General features: G+C 41.3%; 1 pseudogene; it reads left to right on the forward strand.

Moving 5' to 3' along the window:
• The window catches only part of LOC104158102, a 24,200-nt pseudogene extending 16,374 nt beyond the window's left edge, over window positions 1-7,826 (forward strand).
• Window positions 7,827-8,502: the final 676 nt, after the last annotated feature.

Consider the following 8,502-nt stretch of genomic DNA (forward strand, 5'->3'; position numbering starts at 1 on the left):
CGGGGCCGTCAGCACCGCCTCCTCCTGCTGCACTCACCGGGGGCGGCGGGGATGGTCCTACCACACATTCTCACTCCTCTCTCCAGCTGCAATTGCTGTTGTGCAATTTTTTTTTTTCCCCTTCTTAAATGTGTTACCCCAGATGTGCTACCCCCATCGCTGATGGGCTGGACCTTGGCCAGCTGTGGGTCCATGTTGGAGCCGGCTGGTGTTGGCTCCATCAGACATGGAGGAAGCTTCTGGCAGCTTCTCCCCGAAGCCACCCCTCTAGCCCCCCCACTACCAAAACCTTGCCACGCAAACCCAGTACAACAACAGAAAGCTGTGATCTAAAGTTGCTATAAGTTGATCCATAGGTCTTTTCCTGTTGGTAAACCTTTGCCTACAATAAAACAGTAAAATTCAAAGGGACTTTGCTTTGCTTATAGTCTACAAAACAATGGACTTGGTATTCTACTATGACAATTATGCATTAACCTAAGCACTGAATTAATCTGTTCTCTTATTAATTCCTGATGTGGTATTTCCTCATTCTATAGGCCTGTGTTGCAGAGCTGGAAGTGGAGACTATGAATGAGAAAGTGATGCGAGCAAAAGCAGAGAAGCATTGTGATGAGCTGGCTAATGAACTTGAGGAAATCAGTGAAAGACTTGAAGAGGCTGGAGGAGCCACCACTGCTCAAACTGAACTTAACAAGAAGCGTGAGGCAGAATTTTAGAAGATGCGTCTCAACCTCCAAGAGGCCACGCTGCAGCACAAAGCCACAGCTGCTACCCTGCGGAAGAAGCATGCGGACAGCACGGCTGAGCTTGGGGAGCAGATTGACAACCTGCAACGAGTGAAGCAGAAGCTGGAGAAGGAGAAGAATGAGATGAAGATGGAGATTGATGACTTGGCCAGTAGTACAGAGACCATTACTAAGTCCAAGGTGTTTCTTTATAAGTGAAATACTTGAGTTGACAATATTTCTGTCTGGTGGGAATTCAATGCAATACAAACACACGTACACAGATTCCACTTTCTTACTTTATTTCAGGCTAATCTGGAAAAAATGCACCATGCTCTGGAAGACCAGATGAGAGATATGAAAGCCAAATTTGAGGAAAATCAAAGAAATATGAATGAGATGGCAATACAAAAAGCCCAGCTCCAAACAGAGTTCGGTAAGGAAGGCACGAAGATCTTCTGAGGGAATATTTTTTTCCTTCAGTAGCAGAGAGACCTTCTAACATGTACCATGAGTGCAACCTAATTGTTCCCAAGGTGCGTATTCTACTTCCAGACTCATTGGTATAGGCACAGACAACATTAGAAGTAAATCAAAGGAAATGAGTTCATGAGTGACACTTTAAAGTTCATATGCCAATTACAAGCATTATTTGCTTAGGTAAATAATTTGCAGAATGATGTGACATAGCTCGCTGATTCCATGCAGAGGGACTGGGAATTTGGGACAGTCCAAATTATTTGAGCAACCTGTTAGAACTGCACTTTCACCTCCAAGAGCACACATGTTCACTGTGTGTACAGTATTTGTGTGTGTGCTACCCTTGTGAAGCTTGTTACTGCTCACACATGGACTTCTTGGAACAGTGTAAGTGACGAGCGTGAATACTCCTTGGTCTGGTTGACTGAAGGGTCAGACATCTCAAATTAAAACGCCTCTGAACTGGCTAAACTAACCTTCTGAATTTTAGGGCTTTTACACAACAGTATCAGGGATTGCTGACATATACTGTTCTAGCAGCTGAGCCATAGGTCTACATCTGCCATGAAAACCCTTTTTATGTGAATTTGTATGAATTTATGTGAACGAGCTCTATAGGTACATCTGTATGTAAATGGTGATATAGTTAGAAGGCAACAGCAGACCAAAGAGGGCATAGCATGTGAAAATCTCCCAAAATCTGGTTATCTCTGGGGGCTGGTGCTCCTGATGACTCCACAAGAACTGCCAAACTCAGAACACCAAGACCTGCCAGATCAGCCCAAGGTCACTAGCAAACACCAGCATCAACAACAGGTTGTATAACTGGGACTACACCCAAGAGCTGCCATATGCAAAAACTGCAGGAATTTACATACCACCTGATGTAAACAGGAGCCCCTGAGGGTCTTTCTGACCAAGCACTGGCCTGTCAGTATGGTCCTCTGCTTCTGAGCGAAGAACTGGGTTTGGTCTTCCAGGTGTTGCTCCTACTAGGGAGATATGGGTGAATGCATCTGTGTGAGTGAGCTGTGAAGAAATACATGAATGTGCTATGTTCAAAGTTGCCTGGTGTTAATAATAGCTCAAGGCTAGTAACTGTAGCAATTTAATTACTAGAAGGTGTTAAAATAAATACTGGTTATGATCTGTGACTCCCCCATCTCCATCCCTTATCAGGGAAAAGGGGGTTTACAACACGTATTGATGGAGAATGTCATGTGGGAATACACAGACTATAACCAAATTCTTTCCTCTTCTTTTCTGAGTGATCTTTTTGAAATGACCATGCTTCAGGGATGATTCTATAAATCTGACCAGTTTCTTGTAATGTCATTGCGCATAGTGGCCAAAGGCAATCTTAGAATGAAGTTGAAAGCTTGAGAAAAAAATCTAAAATGGCTCAGGAGAAGTCTGAAAAAGACAATATTGGAAAGCTACAAGAAGACCCAAGAATTCTAGAGATGACAGCATGGGCTATAAACACCTCTCCAAGAAAGGAGAGAGGTGTTACTTCAGCCCACAGGACAGAGGGTGATGTAGCATAAATGTTTTCCAGTTATTGTAAAGCTTATGAAGTGAAAATTTAGCATATACCTCTTGTATCACAGGTCCAGTTATGGGAAGCTGCTAAAGCATTTTGTGTCAGTTATGCCAGTGTGACAGTGTAAAATCATACTGCTTCAACATGAAAACTGTATTTTTAAAGTAGCAATTAATCAAATTTTCTAAAGCAAATTTGTCTTTGGAAAAAGAATGCATTAAGAGAAATTACACCAGAGGATGTAAGAGAGAGAGCTTCAGATCTTGGGCCACTGAAAGAAAGTACGGTTGTGGGTTGGACTGTGGCACTTCTAGAATCTACTGCAAACTTTTAATAAAGTAGGAAATAGGTAAGCTGATTAGCCTTTGTGCTACACCAGCTCTTAGCCAGGTTAAACATCATGCATCAAGGGTTCATTATATGGCCTCCTTGGTGGCTTCCTTAAGTCAAATTGCCCAACAGATAGGTAAGGCAAAAATGACATTGGCAGTGCTAACATTAATCCATAAATTGGGAGATGGTGGGGAGTCGCTCACATATAGGTAGGACAAAATCCCATGTACCAGTCACCCAGTCTTGATGGAGCACAGGTAGCTCTGGTCCTCTGGCAGCAGCAGCAATGAATGAGGTTCCTTGCAGCACTGGGTGCCCAAACACAATGCACTATATATTGCAAATGCCTGTGTGGAAAAAAGTAGGGAAACCTATCTGGAATCAGTTGTGGAGATAATACAGAATATTACTAAGTATTATGAAGTTGATTTAGGAGAAAAGGAAGAAAAGGGAAAAAGGGGAAAGTTCCCTATGTGGGCCAAGCAGGACCAGAGACTTACAGTAACACAGCAGATGAATGGCAGAGAAGAGGAAGTTTCCAGAGGAGATGAACAGAGAAAGGAGAGGTCAAGTGAACACTGATAACGGGTAGGAAAGCAGAAGAAATTGACTAACCCTGTGCAAAATGGTAGAGAGTATTAAAGTGTTTAGTAGAAGATATGGTAAAACGGAATGGGAAGAAAACACAGAATCAGCTAGAAAGAGTGATACAACTTGAAGAGAAACATCTAGACCTAGAGACGGGCTTGCCAATTTCCCTAATATTCTTTTAAAAAAGCATGTCAGTATAGAAGAAATTTAAAAGGGATAACAAACTAGAAAGAAAAGAGAGAGGAAGATTTGAAACCGTAGAGAAACTTGGTGCTATGCACTTGAGTAGTTAAAGCTGAGAGAGATGTGGGTTAAGCATGTCTATGTGGAAGTCTGAATGAACAGTAAAACTCATGATTAAAGCAGAATAGGAGTAATGTTGAAGGAGATAGAGTAGATAAGTGTTGGAGGAGACTTACATCTGTCTCAATTTTATTACTAAACTCTGCATTACTCTAAGAGTAATGATGGTAAAAAATATAAAGATGGTTAGAAAATATATGCAATGAGAATGGTAAAGTAAGAGTGGTAAAAGTATATACATAAGGGTAACAACTGATAAGATAAACAATGTTGTGTGATTCCACTTGTCTGTTACTGATTATTATTTATATATGAATGTTTTCAAGGTGCTTAACCTGGACAGTACTGGAAACTTCTCTTCTCTTCTCACAGGTGAACTAAGCCATCAACTTGAAGAGAAAGAAACCTTAACATTGCAACTGTTCAAAAGCAAGCAGACAATTAGACAGCAAATAGAAGAACTTAAAAGGCAGCTAGAGGAAGAGATCAAGGTAGTGCTAACTACTAAGCACATGCTAAGGCTTCAAAATGTATCAGGGCCTCAGTTCACTAAAAAGCTCTTTAGGAAGTTTGTTAAGTATTGTTGCCCACAGTTTAACACAATAAAATTACCACTGGGCAGGACGAGTACAGTGAGCACTGTGTTTAAGTGCTTTGCTAATGAGATCTCTGGTCTCTGACATGTTAAAAGTGCTTTCGTTTTTGGTGAACTTTTTCACGTTTTTTAACTTTAGAGCCATGATCTATGGGATTTCTTTTGCTTCTGTAGCCCCAGGGAAGAAAAGCTACAGCATATGCCAAGGTGAAAGCATAATTCTTGGTATTTTCTAGTGGTAGAGCTGAGAAAAGTTGGTTGCAGCTGAAGATAGCTGCCTGAACACTTATAAACCTCTGGCCTTTTGTGTTATGCCCAAGCTGTAGTGACCATATTTTTTAGTGAGCAAGGTCATGACCTGCTGGTCACAGCTAATATAAATGCATGATATTACGGGTAATTTTTAGGCCAAGAATGCCCTGGCCCACGCCTTGCAGTCTGCTCGCCATGACTGTGACTTGCTGCGGGAACAATATGAGGAGGAGCAGGAAGCCAAGGGGGAGCTGCAGCGTGCCCTGTCCAAGGCCAACAGCGAAGTGGCCCAGTGGAGAACCAAATATGAGATGGATGCTATTCAGCACACGGAGGAGCTGGAGGAGGCCAAGTACGTGACAGAAGAGAGGAACTGTCCAGATGTTATGTACATTGTGCAGAGCATAGACTTGCTTTTAGTAGCCTGACCTAAATTGTTTTATTGGGATTTGCATATACACTTAATTAAAAAAAGACTTCTGATATTATGCTCATTAAATTATGTACATAATACAATGACTTTTTGAATCATATGCTTGTTTTATTTATATTCCTTAAGGAAGAAACTCTCTCAGCGTCTCCAGGAAGCAGGGCAGCAGGCGGAGACTGTAAATTCAAAGTGTGCTTCCTTGGAGAAGATAAAATTGAAGTTGCAGGGGGAGGTGGAGGATCTGATAGTGGACATAGAGAGAGCAAACACATTGACAGCTGCCCTTGACAAGAAACAGCAGAACTTTGATAAGGTAATAGGTGAGCACTGTGTCATTTAAGTCTAGCCTTCCTAGAAGGCCAAACTAATACTCCTACTTAAGTCAATACTGAAATCAAGTTGAGTCTAAAAGTTATAAGCTCCTCCAGAGCACGGTAATAGGAATTTGTCCTGTTTTCAGAGACTGCAGTATTTATCTAGTACAGAAAATAGCCACAAATAAAATAATGTTTTCAGTACTAGCAGGAAATGAAATACAATGTCTTTCAGGTCGTGGCAGAATGGAAGGGAAAGTATGAGAAGAGCCAGCTGGAGCAGGAAGCTCTCTCTAAAGAACCACACTCACTGAACACAGAGCTTTTCAAAGTGAAAAATACCTATGAGGAAACCTTAGATCAGCTTGAAAGAGTCAAACAGGAAAACAAGACTCTCAAACGTAAGAGTTTGGCTCCGGTTTCCCATTAGCTGTTCACAGTCCTACCACAAAAAGGCATGCTCTACAGGCATGCTTGTGTCTGCAAGAGGTATGCTAAGTTACAGGACTCTGTCATTACTGTTCTCTCCGTTTTAATGGAGAATATAAATGTCTCACCAAAGGTTCTTGGGCAAGTTTGTAAAGTGACTAAGCTAATAAAGCAAATGTCCTGGCTCTCTGTTATCTGCTGCAAAGACATAAGATCAAGGGCATTTAGATGCCACTTCCAGATCAAGGTGGTGCCCTCAAGAGGCTGTACAGCTTGTGAAAGTCAATTTTACAGATACTGTGAATGACAATAATGACAAGACCTGTAGTGGTTTTTGTTTTGGTTTGGTTTTTTGTTTACCCTGATGGCCTAACCAGAGGCCATGCGGGTATCTTCCAGGCTCTCTGTAAGAAGGGCTATGAAACCACACTGATGCCCCTGTGTTTATGTCATCCTGCGTTCAGTTCGCCGTATCCGTTTATATCTGCATATACATATACATACATATATACAACCATGTACACATGTATGTATGTGTATGTGTATGTATGTATGCAGGTATACAAAAGGGGTGTTGAACATAGTCACAAAGCATGGAGTTCAGCTTCTCTGGCTACCACAGGCTGATATCATTCTTATCTCACAGAGGAAATAACTGATCTGACTGAACAAATTACTGAAAATGGCAAAATGATCAGGGATCTTGAGAAAGCCAAAAAGCAAGCTGAAGTAGAAAAATCTGAGATGCGTTTAGCTCTGGAAGAGGCAGAGGTGAGTTAGTTTAAACATTACTGGAAAAAGTAGAGAGCAGTCTGAACAGCTTTCTATTCTATCTCCTGGGCAGTGGTTGTGTGCAAGGTTGATTGCCACAAACTTTAGGAGTTTGTGTGAAGTCACTGAGTAATATCACAATAATTATGTTCCCTGAATTGCTACTTTTGTGTTTGTTTTTCCCCCTTTTCTTTTAAAGGCAGCTCTTGAGCACGAAGAGGTCAAAATCCTTGGTGTCAACCATGAACTGACTCAATTTAAATCAGAAATCAACAGAAAGATTGCTGAGAAAGATAAGGAGATCAGCCAGTTAAAGAAGAACCATCAAAGGACTGTGGAGACAATGCAAGGTGTTTTGAATGCTGAGATCAGGAGCAGAAGTGAATCTTTAAGGCTGAAGAAGAAGATGGAGGGAGACCTGAATGGAATGGAGATCCAGCTAAGCCATGCCAACCGCCAGGCTACTGAGGCACAGAAACACCTACTCAGCATCCAGGGAGTTCTCAAGGTCTTGATTTACCTTTCTGGTTGATTTATTTTTAAGCACAATATCCAAGAAATTAATTAGGACAAAATTGGCTTTTCGTATTTAGGACACGCAGCTGCACTTGGACGTTGCTCTCAGGACACAGGAGGACCTGAAGGAGCAGGTGGCCATGGTGGAGCGCCGAGAAAACCTGTTGCAGGCTGAAGCTGAGGAGCTACGGACAGCCCTGGAGCAGACGGAGCGGTCGAGGAAAGTGGCTGAGCAGGAGCTTCTGGATGCCACTGAACGTGTGCAGCTCCTCCATACCCAGGTAATTTGCTTTGCTAAGACAGATGTATTTTTGGGTCCAGAGGTTCACAGAGTAAGAATGGATAGTAATTCATGATCTCAGTGTGTAATAGAACAAAGACAGACACTCAAAGCCTCTCTTTTTCTCCTTCATAGAACACCAGCCTTTCTAATACAAAGAAGAAGCTTGAAACTGATATGGCACAAATCCAAACTGAGATGGAAGATATTACTAATGAAGCAAAAAATGCTGAAGAAAGAGCAAAGAAGGCAGTCGCAGATGTAAGGATGTTACTGTGTTTTCCTCTTCGAATTTTTCAGGGCTTCCCAGTGACATTGCTGCTGGGAGTTAATGTAAATACTCTTGTCACAAGTTGGACAAAGAACCAGTCTGTGGGCCTGGTTGAAAAGGCTGTGTGTCAGGGGAGGATTAGACCAACAGGGAACTTGTCCTGCTGACAGAGTTATTTGGGCTGTTGTCATCATAATGAACTAAACACACATTTAGTCAGTCTAAAACAAAAACTTTCTCTGATGGTGATTGAAAATATAAACCACAAAAAAAATCCTGCAGTATTGAAACCAGTAAAGTGTCTAATATATTTAATTATTTATCTTTTCAAAATCCTATTTAAAAACTTTTCAAATAAAAATTGTGAATTTCCATTCAAAATTGCTCCTATATCCTCCTGTGCAAGACCAGTGAAGCTCAGACAGGGAATAGGGCTGGTATATCGTGGGACCCAACCTGCTAATGATTTTTGGTGCATAGGGTCAAAACAAAATCTTAATGCTTAAGAACATTATTTGGTGTTAAAATAGAAGGAAAACTTCTCTACTTGCTCATGAAAATTAAAAAAAAAAAGGATCATTTGTATTCTGTTTGAATAAAAGAGAAATAGAGCATTACAGTGAATTATACACACACATGATACAAAGATCGGTACCATCCAAACCC

The sequence above is a fragment of the Cariama cristata genome, unplaced genomic scaffold (genome assembly GCF_000690535.1).
Source record: "Cariama cristata isolate BGI_N322 unplaced genomic scaffold, ASM69053v1 scaffold16022, whole genome shotgun sequence".
NCBI classification, from domain to species: Eukaryota; Metazoa; Chordata; class Aves; order Cariamiformes; family Cariamidae; genus Cariama; species Cariama cristata.